We start from the raw sequence: 16,312 nt of genomic DNA, 5'->3' as shown, positions 1-16,312 counted from the left end.
ATCTCAAATAATCTTTAGCTAATTGAAACCAAGAAGGAAGAAAAACTTCAAACCCTAATATCTCTGTTTGGCTTGTAGCGGCAGCTTCTTCTTGTTCTTCTCTTCTCTGCGGCTTGGTCGCCGACCTCCTCCAACTGGTCTCCCCAGCTTGAGTCTTTATTGATGTCTAAATACTAGATGTTGCTGAAAGTCCAATAGGTAACCTAGAAATGTCCGGCAAGGCCTAGTCCAATTCACCGATACCCAACTCAAATCCGACCACAACACCAACCTTTCTTTCTCGGACCATCTGAGCACCTACCTTCACCGGCAGTCGTAACTCTATCTAGTTAGCAAGTATCTCCGTCTCTACTCGATTAAACAACACAGAATACAACCCATCTCGCCAACTTCTTCATCAAAACTCTTGCCTTAGAAACCCGTCACTACTGCCTGCACTGGTTGGTACTCGTTACTCCCTGCAATAACTCTTTGCTGCTGCAATTTATCTCCGAGTAGCAACGACAGCCAGTAATTCTCTCAATACTGCCACCAGTTGCAATCTTCTCATTTCTATACTTCCGCCACAACCAACTCAATTTCAATCTGTGTAGCAGCTTCTTTCAATCGATCAATCAGCCATAGAAATAACTTCATAGACTCGAGTACACCATTGCCACTGCCAGATACTGTCTGTCCAAGAAACCCAAAAATTGATAGGATCAGAAGATACCTATTTATATAAACCGCAATTGCACGGTGTCTAACTAGTAGAACAATGGAAAGTACAGGTCGTTCCCACGAGGAGCGGTGGAAATACGTAATCAATATCTCTAATGGACTAACAAATAAAGATGTTTTTGGATTTTTTAAAAGAATAAAGACAATGAAAAGAATAAACTCAAGTAACAAAACGAATCAAATGGGAGAGTTGGTAACCAGGGTTTAGTGTATCCACCAATATTTCTATTCAAATACTGAAATGAAACATAATTCATGAATTATTTATTGTTCGTTCTATTGACATCACCTATTATATATATTAGAGTCGCAAATATCACTGGGACACCCTAAGCATGACACATCAAAATACTAAATCAAAGCATGCACCATCAAATTGCATTAGCGAGAAATTTATACGAAACTAAATACAGGTTCTCAAATAATACCTGGCTATTCTAAGCATACCCCATGAAAGGATTTAACCCAAGCATGAAATATCAAATAAGTAGACAAATATATTTTCGATCCTAACAATTATGCACAAAGGTTATACGAAACCGGTGAAGCAACAACTCATATTATCATTAAATCAACATATAAAATCATGGAATTATTTATTCAATTCAAAATGGTCTATTGCTATATAATCCAATTAATCAAAAATAGCCTAATACCCATGTAGTTTCAACCATAAAAACCCTAGTTACAAAATGATTAGTCAGACATGGCTTTCTCAAAAGCCATAAACAAATCTCAAATAATCTCTAGCTAATTTAAACCAAGAAGGAAGAAAAACTTCAAACCCTAATATCTCTGTTCGGCTTGTAGCGACGGCTTCTTCTTGTTCTTCTCTTCTCTGCGGCTTTGTCGCTGACCTCCTCCAACCGGTCTCCCCAGCTTGAGTCTTTGTTGATGTCTAAATACTAGGTGTTGCTGCGAGTCCAATACGTAACCTAGCAATGTCCGCAAAGGCCCAGTCCAATTCACCGATACCCAACTCAAATCCGACCACAGCACCAACCTTTCTTTCTCGGACCATCTGAGCACCTACCTTCACCGACAGTCGTAACTCTAGCTAGTTAGCAAGTATCTCCGTCTCTACTCGATTAAACAGCACGGAATACAACCCATTTCGCCAATTTCTTCCTCAAAACTCTTGCCTTAGAAACCCGTCACTACTGCCTGCACTGGTTGGTACCCGTTACTCCCTGCAATAACTCTTCGCTGCTGCAATTTATCTCCGAGTAGCAACGACAGCCAGTAATGCTCTCAATACTGCCACCAGTTGCAATCATCTCATTTCTATACTTCCGCCACAACCAACTCAATTTCAATCTGTTTAGCAGCTTCTTTCATTCGATCAATCAGCCATAGAAATCACTTCATAGACTCGAATACACCATTGCCACTGCCAGATACTGTCTGTCCAAGAAACCCAAAATCTAATAGGATCCGAAGATACCTATTTATATAAACCGCAATTGCACGGTGTCTAACTAGTAGAACAATGGCAAGTACAGGTCGTTCCCACGAGGAGCGGTGGAAATACGTAATCAATATCTCTAATGGACTAACAAATAAAGATGTTTTTGGATTTTTGAAAGAATAAAGACAATGAAAAGAATAAACTCAAGTAACAAAACGAATCAAATGGGAGAGTTGGTAACCAGGGTTTAGTGTATCCACCACTATTTCTATTCAAATACTGAAATGAAACATAATTCATGAATTATTTATTGTTCGTTCTATTGACATCACCTATTATATATATTAGAGTCGCAAATATCACTGAGACACCCTAAACATGACACATCAAAATACTAAATCAAAGCATGCACCATCAAATTGCATTAGCGAGAAATTTATACGAAACTAAATACAGGTTCTCAAATAATACCTGGCTATTCTAAGCATACCCCATGAAAGGATTTAACCCAAGCATGAAATATCAAATAAGTAGACAAATATATTTTCGATCCTAACAATTATGCACAAAGGTTATACGAAACCGGTGAAGCAACAACTCATATTATCATTAAATCAACATATAAAATCATGGAATTATTTATTCAATTCAAAATGGTCTATTGCTATATAATCCAATTAATCAAAAATAGCCTAATACCCATGTAGTTTCAACCATAAAAACCCTAGTTACAAAATGATTAGTCAGACATGGCTTTCTCAAAAGCCATAAACAAATCTCAAATAATCTCTAGCTAATTTAAACCAAGAAGGAAGAAAAACTTCAAACCCTAATATCTCTGTTCGGCTTGTAGCGACGGCTTCTTCTTGTTCTTCTCTTCTCTGCGGCTTTGTCGCTGACCTCCTCCAACCGGTCTCCCCAGCTTGAGTCTTTGTTGATGTCTAAATACTAGGTGTTGCTGCGAGTCCAATACGTAACCTAGCAATGTCCGCAAAGGCCCAGTCCAATTCACCGATACCCAACTCAAATCCGACCACAGCACCAACCTTTCTTTCTCGGACCATCTGAGCACCTACCTTCACCGACAGTCGTAACTCTAGCTAGTTAGCAAGTATCTCCGTCTCTACTCGATTAAACAGCACGGAATACAACCCATTTCGCCAATTTCTTCCTCAAAACTCTTGCCTTAGAAACCCGTCACTACTGCCTGCACTGGTTGGTACCCGTTACTCCCTGCAATAACTCTTCGCTGCTGCAATTTATCTCCGAGTAGCAACGACAGCCAGTAATGCTCTCAATACTGCCACCAGTTGCAATCATCTCATTTCTATACTTCCGCCACAACCAACTCAATTTCAATCTGTGTAGCAACTTCTTTCATTCGATCAATCAGCCATAGAAATCACCTCATAGACTCGAGTACACCATTGCCACTTCCAGATACTGTCTGTCCTCGAAACCCCATCGAACTCTAATTCCATCTGCTGTTTTTGCATAACCAAATCCCCAAACTCCGTTGTTGTTCTCAACGTTGCAACGGAGAACAATCTGGTTAACACCAACCTAGTTCTTTTACTTGAGCCAGAAACCTCTCCAGTCACAGCTCCTCCATTTATTTGCTCCATCGACTGCACATCACCATTTGTTGCACAAGCTCAACTTCAACCAACTCCTCATGCAATTTGTTTGCTGCCATCTTCCATTCACGGCTACATCTTTATATACACGACTGTCGATCCCACGGAAAACCATCACATTTTCTCACCAGCGAGACCACCTCGAGCTCATTAGTTCACCACCATCTTGTTTCAGAAAACCAGTCTTAGACCCCTCGTGTGCGAAGCAAATGCAGTCTTCAATCCCTACCATCGGTTTGGTTTACTAAGATAGTTCCCCAATATTCATACCACTTCGAATAACAACTCACCAGCATAGACATCAGCCAGCTGGATCCATTTCGATCAAGTTCAGCCTTCTCCATTCTGTTCGGCTAAGTCTCGGCCACAGCTCCTTCCTTTCGTCTACTCACTTGCGCCGATTGACTGAACAGAAAATGACTAATTGGAACTTCGGCACCAGTTACAAATACAGACTGTAGTAATCACCGTCTCCACCAGCACTTCAGTCATTAAGAACAATCGGAACCTTGAACCCATTGCTGTTGTTGAGGCAGCTTCTCGACTAGCCAACTACCACTTCCATCAGTTGCATCTCATGCAGATACTCTCTCCATCTCGATTTGACGGCAGCTAATCGGCACAAGGTTTGATTCCCACTGGAGATAACACTCAGAACCCTCTGTTTAAACGAGAATTCTTTTGCTTGATAAATAATGGTATCTTGCTTGGATGCTTACCACAAACAAAATGTAGTGGAGAAAGTGGCCACATCATTTGATCCCTTTGTTTCACAGTTTCTGACCAATGAACTGGCTTTGGTGGTTCCAGTACCATAAAAGAGGATGGCAGACCACATTTCAAACTCGGTCTCTTTGGTACAATGAGTTAATGTTTGTCGTCTTCGTGGCAAACATGGTTCTATTTAGCTATTTTCCGTCCCGTGATCGAATTCACTTGCACTTTCTACAAAAACACTAAAATAATGTTATTAGTCATAATATCGAGTCCTAGCTAATATAAATATGGGTATAAAATGTAGCACTTACGTGCTTATCAGGTACTTATAAGCTTCAGTATAGCAGATAGGTACTGTAATATCTTCACACACAAATTGAACTTCAGAATAAAAAATTCTAGGTTTTGGTTTTGAAATACCCATTTTACCTCTTGTATTCATAGGATGAGCATTAGTAACTGGTGATGATACAACATTAGTAGGTGCAGAAGAAATTGGTGGTGGAGTAAATAGAATTGAAGTACTTAAGGTGTAGAAGATGATACATCCACTTCTTTTGAAATACTTGTAGGTTTAGATGAAGAAGTACTTGCAAGTATTATGTGTGAGAGGCAATGTTGGTAAATTACTTGAAGAAGCAAACAATTTGGCATATAGAAAGGTACAATCATCAAGAAATGATAATTTTATTGATACTAGGATTGAAGCACCCGTATCGCTTGTGCATAAGACTGTAACCAAGAAAAATGCACTGAACAGATCATGGTTCTAATTTGTGATGATTAAAATTCCTCAAGCATGGATAGAAAGCACAAAAAAAATAAGTGTAAGAATATGTAATAAGGTTTATGATTAAACAAGCATTCCGAGGTGACAGTTGGTCTAGATTTGGTGTAGGTAATATGTTAATTAAAAAGTTTGCAGTTTCAAAAGTATAGGACAAAAAATATATCGGTAAAGAAGCATGATGTAACAGTGCTAGACCAGTTTCTACAATATGTTTGTGTTTCCTTTCAGCTATGCCATTTTGAGCATGAGAACGGGAAATTCTATGTCCTATTCCACAAGAATCAAGATAAGTAGAAACGTTTCTGTATTCACCTCCCAAATCAAATTGAATAAATTTGATCCTTTTATTAAGTTGATTCTCAACAAGATGTTTGAACTTAACAAATGTTTAAAGTACTTATAATTTATAAGCTAGAGGATACAACCATGTGAACCTATTAAAGGAATCAATGAAATACACATAATATTTGTAGCCATTAATTGAACACAATAGTAACCCCCATACATCTGAATAAACTAAATCTAAAAGACCATAAACATGATTATTGCTTGAACCAGTTGGGTAAGGAAGAGCATGACTTTTAGCTGACTGACATGAAGTGCAAATTGTAAAAGATACATGAGAATCACTAAAATCATCCACATAAGAGAGAATATGCTTGAGTATCTGATATGCTGGATGACCAACCTTATTGTGCCATTGTGCTGATGAAGAGACTACAAAGATAATGCTTGTTTTTGAAAAGGCGAGGGTAACCAAATATACCTCAAGCTAAAACTTTTCCTACCTATAAGTCCTTTCTCCGAAAGTGATTGTCTATGGACAGAGTCGAGACAATACAACTAATCGGTTCACACTTCGTGTGATTGTCTATGGATACGAGATCGAGACAATACCACAACAAAGTATGTTTACTTGATACAAAGGTTCAGACTCAACCAAACACAATAGGATTGCTTATCAAGTAAATATGAATTAACGTTTGTGTAATTTACTTTAATCATAATATAACAATTATAATGCGGAAAATAAAAGTAAATGACACAATAATATTTTGCTAACGAGGAAACCGCAAATGCAGAAAACCCCCGGGACCTTGTCCAGAATTGAATAATCTCAGGATTAAGACGCTACACAAAGTTACACCAACTTCGTATAGTTGAGACCAAGCAACTAAACCTATAGTTCACCTAGTTCTATCTGTATTCCCACGCCTCCAACTTATAAATAAGTCACGTACTTGGAACAATTCATTTGGTTCGTATTCCAAACAGTAAAGGAACAACAAATCTGTTTGGTATCAACTCTATTCAACCAAGTGATATGAGTCGGACAAAAGATCTTCCGTTTATCTTAACATAAACTCCTTCGTCAGGTCCTTAGATCTATCTTATGTTCAATTTCCGAAGTAATCGTTTAAGATTAAGCCAACAACACTCTTAATCCAAAGAATTGTGTTGATGGAAATCTACTAAATTAATCAATCCAATCCACCACAAGGATAAACCGATTATTAATTGGATCCTCTTTTACCAAATCAAGTATTGTGCACACCAAAGATTATAAAACCCAAGTCAGATCTTCAATATCTTCTTTGTCTTCAAACATTCTTAAATCTTCAATAAAAACCTGCACACAATCACTTGAATCTATTGTGATCAATCACGCACAGAACGGAGTCTGTTAACAATGGATTATCACATGATCGTCTTTAGAACTCACAACAATCTAAAGGTCCATGTCGAAACTCTGAACTAGTTTGAGTGAATCTTATATCAGAAGAGAAGATTCTCAACTAGGTGCAATCAGATTCAACCACCGTTAGTCAATCAAATCAATCAAAAACAAAAGATAAACCACAATTATCTAGTTTCCCACCAACGGTACACGCTAGAGCTTCTCAATCCCAAAGAAGACTTTAAACTGAGCGACCGTAAGAGATTTCGCTTAACTAGGTTACTCTCCTCTCCGAATAGGCGGCTACACCAGTAACAACAACAAAAAAGGAAGTCTGTTGTTACGAAAGATTAATTTGCTAGAAAGGCAAACTTCAAGTATTTATAGAAAAGGAAGTTTGGACAACAAGGAATTCCCAAAACCGAAAATATTCTCAAGATATTCATCAAAGCACAAAATTCGGTTTTCATAATTCCTGGAAATGCCCTGTCCAAAAATAATGATCGAAATCTCTCGGAAAATCTAATCAGTAAATGCACATTACTAATTCTGGAATTTCTCTACAAAATAAAATTAATAACTTTAATTAAAAGATTATTAACTTACTTATGTTTCGATCCTGGGATTCTCTTCCCTTAGCCGTTAAGAAAAATCTTTGAACAATTAAAGAAATAAACATTCATGGCACGTGTTCAAAGTATATCGACATCCTTACTTTGTAAGTTCTCTTTCACACTTACAACCTTGAAACCGGTTTGCCACACTTCCAAACAAGTTTAGAATTGGTTTATCTGACTTTCAAGAACTATGTGATTGATCAAAACAACATTCAATCACAATCATGGGTTTAACGGTTCTACCAAAACAAGTTTCGGTTCTACCTCCATGTGAGTACTGTGCATAATCACACTAGCTTTCCAAAATTCGGTTGACTAGGTACTAGGATCGGTTCCCCACATATATATGGTATCTAACTTATATGTGTTGCACATGTCCATAGGATCGGTTCCCCTTTGCCTAAAAACGTGTTGCACATGTCCATAGGTGGTAGGCATTTAAAGGAGTAAGAAAATAAGACAGAGGATAAGAAGGCCTACATGTTAAACTGCAAGTGCACAGTTGTCATTGTAGTGTGTATGTGCAAGAACAGGTCATCTCCACAGGGACTTGGGGTGTATAGTTGAAGTTTCACTATGCTGATAATTGATGCAAAACTAAATGCAAGGTCACAAGGATGCAGTGACAGTGAAACAGAGATGGTAAAACAACAAGGAACCAAGGCTATGAGCCAAGGGCAGGGAAGGCAGTGCACTGATTTCAGTGCACAACAAGATGTGAAGTGCAAAAACAGTGAAGGAAATAACTGATCAGGAAGCAATGTGAGAAGTTACTAAGGCAATTGAATCCACCCTTGTGACCTAGCCAAACAATGCAATTCTGGGTTGACATTAGGATCTTAAGTATACAAAAGGAATGGAAAGATAATTAGCTTGCTATGAGCACTAATTTCTCCCATTGCTCAATCAAAACAATGCATCCTAAGTATACAAATGGAATGGAAAGAGAATTAGCTTGCTATGAGCACTAATTTCTCCCATTGCTCAATCAAAACAATGCATCCTAAGGCTCTAACCTAGAATTCCACTACCTAACAGTGCACTAAAGCATCATCTGAGCCTCAGCAATGCAACTTAGCTCATGCTAATCTTGTAAACAATAATAAATATCATACAAGGCAATTCAAACAACACACATATGGTGAGCAAATACAAAAACATGATAAACATATGAACCAACAGTGTAAACATAAAACAAATGAGAAACTGGCTAGTCCAGTTCTCTACAAGAGTGAAGCTGGCTAACCCAGCATGGCTTTACAACAACACCCACAACCCATATTTATACCCAATTACACTTTAAAAGAAAAACCCCCAAAACAGTAAATTAGGGTTTTGAAAATCCTAAAATTACTCACCTAATCTTCAAATTGACGTCGACCCATCCTTCTTTGCCTTCTCTCAGTCCTTCTCCTGCTCCAATTCAGTCTTATAGCCTCACCTATTTTACTAATTTCCTACCTAGGGTTTCAAGGGAAAATTAGAGGGGAAATGGGTAAAATAGGTGGCTAGAGATGTATGTAGGGTATGGGGGGTGATGTGGGTAGATACGGTTTGGTGGAGAGAGTTGTTGGCGGCGTTTGGTGGAGATGACAGAGGAGAAGGTGGTGGTGATGGTGGTGCGGCAGGGTATGGTGGTTGCAGAGGGTGAGGGAGAAAGAGAAGATGTCGATGGAAGAAGGGGAAGGGGATGTTTGGTATGGGTATAGGTATCGGGTGCTCGGGTGTTGGGCGGTTGTAGCAAATTGGATGAACAGCGAGGATGAGCCGTGGGATGTGGAGATGATGGATCAATCTAACGGCTAAAAGTGAAGAGGCTGGCAGAGACCGTTGGATGCAGATATACAACGAAACTAACGGTGCCGGATGGAGTTAGGTGTTGTAGTGTTAAGCGGAAGTATCGAGGTTTGATGCACAGGCAAAGAAGCGACCGTAGGATCTAAATGTGATCTAATCTGAAGGCTTGGAATTTAGGCACTATGGTGTTTTTCAGGAGCTTCAGATTTTGATGCGCGATGAAGGAGCGACCATCAGATGATGAGATGGATCCAATCCGACGGCTGAAGATGGAGGCGGTTTTGGTTATAGAAAATGGGTTTGGGTAAGGGTTTAGGGCCTTGGGTATGCCAAGCCCATATCTTCTTTAAGAACAATTCTTCCTTCTTGAGCCCATTCCTAGCTTTTTGGACGTGCGCTCCATTCTTTGCGGCTTCCTTGCGTAATTCCTCCCGGCTTTTCACTACTCTTGAACTCTTTTCCGCTCCGCAAGTCATCCAGACTTTATTTATTACCTAAGAATGCAAAATTAAGTAAGAAAAATATTTATTCTTGAAAACAATGAAAATACAGAATATGGGATAAAATGTAGAATTACTGCACAAAAGATGAGTTAAATGCCAACAAAAAGGGATAAATATATACATTATTTGGCACTCATCAAATACCCCCAAACCTGAATTTTACTTGTCCTCAAGTAAAACAAAACTAAGGAAATCCTACCTATACCACTGTCGCTGGTCTCTCGAATGCATTTAGCGTATGCACTAAGCCTTTTAAACCACTAAGTGTCCCTAGTGGACGAGTGAAGTCTCGTGAAGGTTTGCTTAGAACGTACCTACAAAGTTCTAGGTCAAAGTATAAGCTCAGATTCCATCAAATGTGACATGTGCAAGTCAGTTTAAGCTCACAGCAAAATGGAGATGTCAATCTAGCTATCGAAGGCACAATCCTAGCACTGATAACAAAAAAAGACATGTGATAAGAGTGTAAAGTGTATCTACACATGTGTAAAGAAAGATCTGAAGTTATGACTACTAATCACCAAGAGATAGTTTCTCAGGCTAAGAACCAAGGTCGAAATCTAGCTAGCTGTCCGGACTTTACGAGAATTGTGAATGAGTTGGAGGTATTTCACAATTACTCGCGTTGTACATCAATGGCATACACCCTCCTTGCTTATTACAATGAAACAACAAAATGACTCTTTACATGACTCTTATTTACATTGACTATTCTCTTTTTATTTTTGGAACAAGAGATGATGGAATTGATAAATACTTGATTTTTTTGGAAACACTTTTGATACATGTACAAAAGGAAACAAAAGATTACATGACACTTTGCAAGAGGTAGCCCTTTTTGATGCACCCAGTTAAATTCGATGGTTGTCTTTCTTAATGTAACCTCCACCTTCTATCCCAACCAACCAAAGAACAAGCTAGTCAAGTTTCGTTCAGTATTCTAAAGTGATTGGCAATCGTAACTTCCTATCAAACACCTTGAAGATCGAGGCCATACATGTATTGGTAGATCGTGCGCGTGCAAATTTCTTATCACTATGTGAATTGTGCTAGAATCAGGGTGCCTAAATATCTAGACTAAGACTCCTAATAATTACATATTTGCACAAGAGTCAACATTTCAAGGTAAATGAGCTCCATTTTTTTTATGATTTTTCATTTTTTAATTTTTTTTTGGAATTTTTCAATTTTTTCAAAAGAAGGAGTTCGTTTTCAATTATAGCATATTATCGTGGTATCTACTCTATACCCCCAAACCTAAACTAAACATTGTCCTCAATGTTTCAAAATATGGAAAGAATTAAAATGCAACATATGGAAAGGGACATGCTGAGTAGAGTAAAAGGAGAGAGAATACCCGATTTCGGCGAAAGCAGAATTAAAACTCAGTTATTCAAGGCAAAAATCCAACATATTTCAGCCGAGATCATATTGGATTAGCAAAATATATACAAAAGGAACAAAAGGGTTTTTAAGAAATTTTATCTACTGGATTATATACAAAAAATTCACCATACACCAAAAGTCTAAAGAGTTGAGGATCAACCCAAAAGAAAAAGTGTAGAGACATAGAAAGTTTCAAAATACTAAAATTGGACTTAAATGGGAGTGAGAGTGAAAAACCGAATGAATCACCCCTAAACCAAAATTTTTCAACAGGTTCACTTTTAAGCACAAAATCTAACAATTTTAGGGGTGCAGGATTCACAAGGTCTAACTGAAAATGGACTTTGTTCGGGATGGGCAAAGAAATGCATTCCAATTGTGGCTCTTTAAAAGTGTTATATTTTGAAACAAAATAGTCCAAGAGGACTTGGGAGGCACACAGTTCCAATCCTAGATTAGGAATTTTCAGAAAAATCGGTTTGACAATATGGGTACAAACCAAATCTAGGTTGGGTGGAAGGCCATCAGATTGTGACTTAGGTAGAAGAATAGGCATATCATTATCAATCAAATCAAAATCTTCTAACTCATCTACACATGTCACATCATGCTCAAAATCATCAATCAAATTGGCAAGATCACAATCAGAATTATCAACATCATCAACAGATTTATTCTCGTGTATCGGCACATCAGGGGAAACATCACATGGAATACTAGAAGACATATCATGCATTAAGGTCGGGGCAGAGACGCCTAATGTATTTGAACCCAAAGGTTCCATAACCACGACTATCAGAGGCATAGCCAAGGAAGATACCTTTATCACTTTTAGTATCAAATTTCTGGTAGGCATTTAAAGGAGTAAGAAAATAAGACAAAGGATAAGAAGGCCTACATGTTAAACTGCAATTGCACAGTTGTCATTGTAGTGTGTATGTGCAAGAACAGGTCATCTCCACAGGGACTTGGGGTGTATAGTTGAAGTTTCACTATGCTGATAATTGATGCAAAACTAAATGCAAGGTCACAAGGTTGCAGTGACAGTGAAACAGAGATGGTAAAACAACAAGGAACCAAGGCTATGAGCCAAGGGCAGGGAAGGCAGTGCACTGATTTCAGTGCACAGCAAGCTTCAAAATACAAGAAATAAACAGCAAGATATGAAGTGCAAAAAACAGTGAAGGAAATAAACTGATCAGGAAGCAATGTGAGAAGTTACTAAGGCAATTGAATCCACCCTTGTGACCTATCCAAGCAATGCAATTCCAGGTTGAAATTAGGATCTTAAGCATACAAATGGAATGGAAAGAGAATTAGCTTGCTATGAGCACTAATTTCTCCCATTGCTCAATCAAAACAGTGCACTAAGCATACAAATGGAATGGAAAGAGAATTAGCTTGCTATGAGCACTAATTTCTCCCATTGCTCAATCAAAACAATGCATCCTAAGGCTCTAACCTAGCATTCCACTATCAGACAGTGCACTGAGGTTTCATCTAAACCTCAGCTGCAACAATTTAGCTCATGCTCAACATATAAACAACATTAACATTCATCATACAAGATAATTCAAACAACACACATATGGTGAGCAAATACAAAAACATGATAAACATATGAACCAACAGTGTAAACATGAAACAAATGAGAAACTGGCTAGTCCAGTTCTCTACAAGAGTGAAGCTGGCTAACCCAGCATGCTTTACAACAACACCCACAACCCATATTTATACCCAATTACACTTTAAAAGAAAAACCCCCAAAACAGTAAATTAGGGTTTTGAAAATCCTAAAATTACTCACCTAATCTTCAAATTGACGTCGACCCATCCTTCTTTGCCTTCTCTCAGTCCTTCTCCTGCTCCAATTCAGTCTTATAGCCTCACCTATTTTACTAATTTCCCACCTAGGGTTTCAAGGGAAAATTAGAGGGGAAATGGGTAAAATAGGTGGCTAGAGATGTATGTAGGGTATGGGGGGTGATGTGGGTAGATACGGTTTGGTGGAGAGAGTTGTTGGCGGCGTTTGGTGGAGATGACAGAGGAGAAGGTGGTGGTGATGGTGGTGCGGCAGGGTATGGTGGTTGCAGAGGGTGAGGGAGAAAGAGAAGATGTCGATGGAAGAAGGGGAAGGGGATGTTTGGTATGGGTATAGGTATCGGGTGCTCGGGTGTTGGGCGGTTGTAGCAAATTGGATGAACAGCGAGGATGAGCCGTGGGATGTGGAGATGATGGATCAATCTAACGGCTAAAAGTGAAGAGGCTGGCAGAGACCGTTGGATGCAGATATACAACGAAACTAACGGTGCCGGATGGAGTTAGGTGTTGTAGTGTTAAGCGGAAGTATCGAGGTTTGATGCGCAGGCAAAGAAGCGACCGTAGGATCTAAATGTGATCTAATCTGAAGGCTTGGAATTTAGGCACTATGGTGTTTTGTAGGAGCTTCAGATTTTGATGCGCGATGAAGGAGCGACCATCGGATGATGAGATGGATCCAATCCGACGGCTGAAGATGGAGGCGGTTTTGGTTATAGAAAATGGGTTTGGGTAAGGGTTTTGGGCCTTGGGTATGCCAAGCCCATATCTTCTTCAAGAACAATTCTTCCTTCTTGAGCCCATTCCTAGCTTTTTGGACGTGCGCTCCATTCTTTGCGGCTTCCTTGCGTAATTTCTTCCGGCTTTTCACCACTCTTCAGCTCTTTTCCGCTCCGCAAGTCATCCAGACTTTATTTATTACCTAAAAATGCAAAATTAAGTAAGAAAAATATTTATTCTTGAAAACAATGAAAATACAGAATATGGGATAAAATGTAGAATTACTGCACAAAAGATGAGTTAAATGCCAACAAAAAGGGATAAATATATACATTATTTGGCACTCATCAAATACCCCCAAACCTGAATTTTACTTGTCCTCAAGTAAAACAAAACTAAGGAAATCCTACCTATACCACTGTCGCTGGTCTCTCGAATGCATTTAGAGTATGCACTAAGCCTTTTAAACCACTAAGTGTCCCTAGTGGACGAGTTAAGTCTCGTGAAGGTTTGTTTAGAACGTACCTACAAAGTTCTAGGTCAAAATATAAGCTCAGATTCCATCAAATGTGACATGTGCAAGTCAGTTTAAGCTCACAGCAAAATGGAGATGTCAATCTAGCTATCAAAGGCACAATCCTAGCACTGATAACAAAAAAAGACATGTGATAAGAGTGTAAAGTGTATCTACACATGTGTAAAGAAAGATCTGAAGTTATGACTACTAATCACCAAGAGATAGTTTCTCAGGCTAAGAACCAAGGTCGAAATCTAGCTAGCTGTCCGGACTTTACGAGAATTGTGAATGAGTTGGAGGTATTTCACAATTACTCGCGTTGTACATCAATGGCATACACCCTCCTTGCTTATTACAATGAAACAACAAAATGACTCTTTACATGACTCTTATTTACATTGACTATTCTCTTTTTATTTTTGGAACAAGAGATGATGGAATTGATAAATACTTGATTTTTTTTTTTTGTATTTTTCTGATATTTTTTTTTTTTGTTTTTTTTTTTTTGCATAAGGAAACACTTTTGATACATATACAAAAGGAAACAAAAGATTACATGACACTTTGCAAGAGGTAGCCCTTTTTGATGCACCCAGTTAAATTCGATGGTTGTTTTTCTTAATGTAACCTCCACCTTCTATCCCAACCAACCAAAGAACAAGCTAGTCAAGTTTCGTTCAGTATTCTAAAGTGATTGGCAATCGTAACTTCCTATCAAACACCTTGAAGATCGAGGCCATACATGTATTGGTAGATCGTGCGCGTGCAAATTTCTTATCACTATGTGAATTGTGCTAGAATCAGGGTGCCTAAATATCTAGACTAAGACTCCTAATAAAAATACATATTTGCACAAGAGTCAACATTTCAAGGTAAATGAGCTCCATTTTTTATGATTTTTCATTTTTTAATTTTTTTGGAATTTTTCAATTTTTTCAAAAAGAAGAAGGAGTTCGATTTCAATTATAGCATATTATCGTGGTATCTACTCTATACCCCCAAACCTAAACTAAACATTGTCCTCAATGTTTCAAAATATGGAAAGAATTAAAATGCAACATATGGAAAGGGACATGCTGAGTAGAGTAAAAGGAGAGAGAATACCCGATTTCGGCGAAAGCAGAATTAAAACTCCGTTATTCAAGAAAAAAAATCCAACATATTTCAGCCGAGATCATATTGGATTAGCAAAATATATACAAAAGGAACAAAAGGGTTTTAAGAAATTGTATCTAATGGATTATATACAAAAAATTCACCATACACTAACAATCTAAAGAGTTGAGGATCAACCCAAAAGAAAAAGTGTAGAGACATAGAAAGTTTCAAAACACTAAAATTGGACTTAAATGGGAGTGAGAGTGAAAAACCGAATGAATCACCCCTAAACCAAAATTTTTCAACAGGTTCACTTTTAAGCACAAAATCTAACAATTTTAGGGGTGCATGATTCACAAGGTCTAACTGAAAATGGACTTTGTTCGGGATGGGCAAAGAAATGCATTCCAATTGTGGCTCTTTAAAAGTATTATACTTAGAAGCGAAATAGTCCAAAAGGATTAGGAATTTTCAGAAAAATCGGTTTGACAATATGGGTACAAACCAAATCTAGGTTGGGTGGAAGGCCATCAGATTGTGACTTAGGTAGAAGAATAGGCATATCATTATCAATCAAATCAAAATCTCCTAACTCATCTACACATGTCACATCATGCTCACAATCATCAATCAAATTGTCAAGATCACAATCAGAATCCTCAACATCATTAACAGATTGATTCTCGTGTATCGGCACATCAGGGGAAACATCACATGGAATACTAGAAGAAATATCATGCATTAAGGTCGCGGCAGAGAAGCCTAATGTATTTGAACCCAAAGGTTCCATAACATTTTCAGTATAGACATGTTCTTCTAACATAACATCATAATCATCATCATCATCATGATAGGGATTTTGCAATCTAGGATAATTTTCAATCCTAAGGTCGGAGCTATTACAAG

Source organism: Papaver somniferum, chromosome 7 (genome assembly GCF_003573695.1).
Source record: "Papaver somniferum cultivar HN1 chromosome 7, ASM357369v1, whole genome shotgun sequence".
Lineage (NCBI taxonomy): Eukaryota > Viridiplantae > Streptophyta > Magnoliopsida > Ranunculales > Papaveraceae > Papaver > Papaver somniferum.
This window is presented reverse-complemented; position numbering follows the sequence as displayed.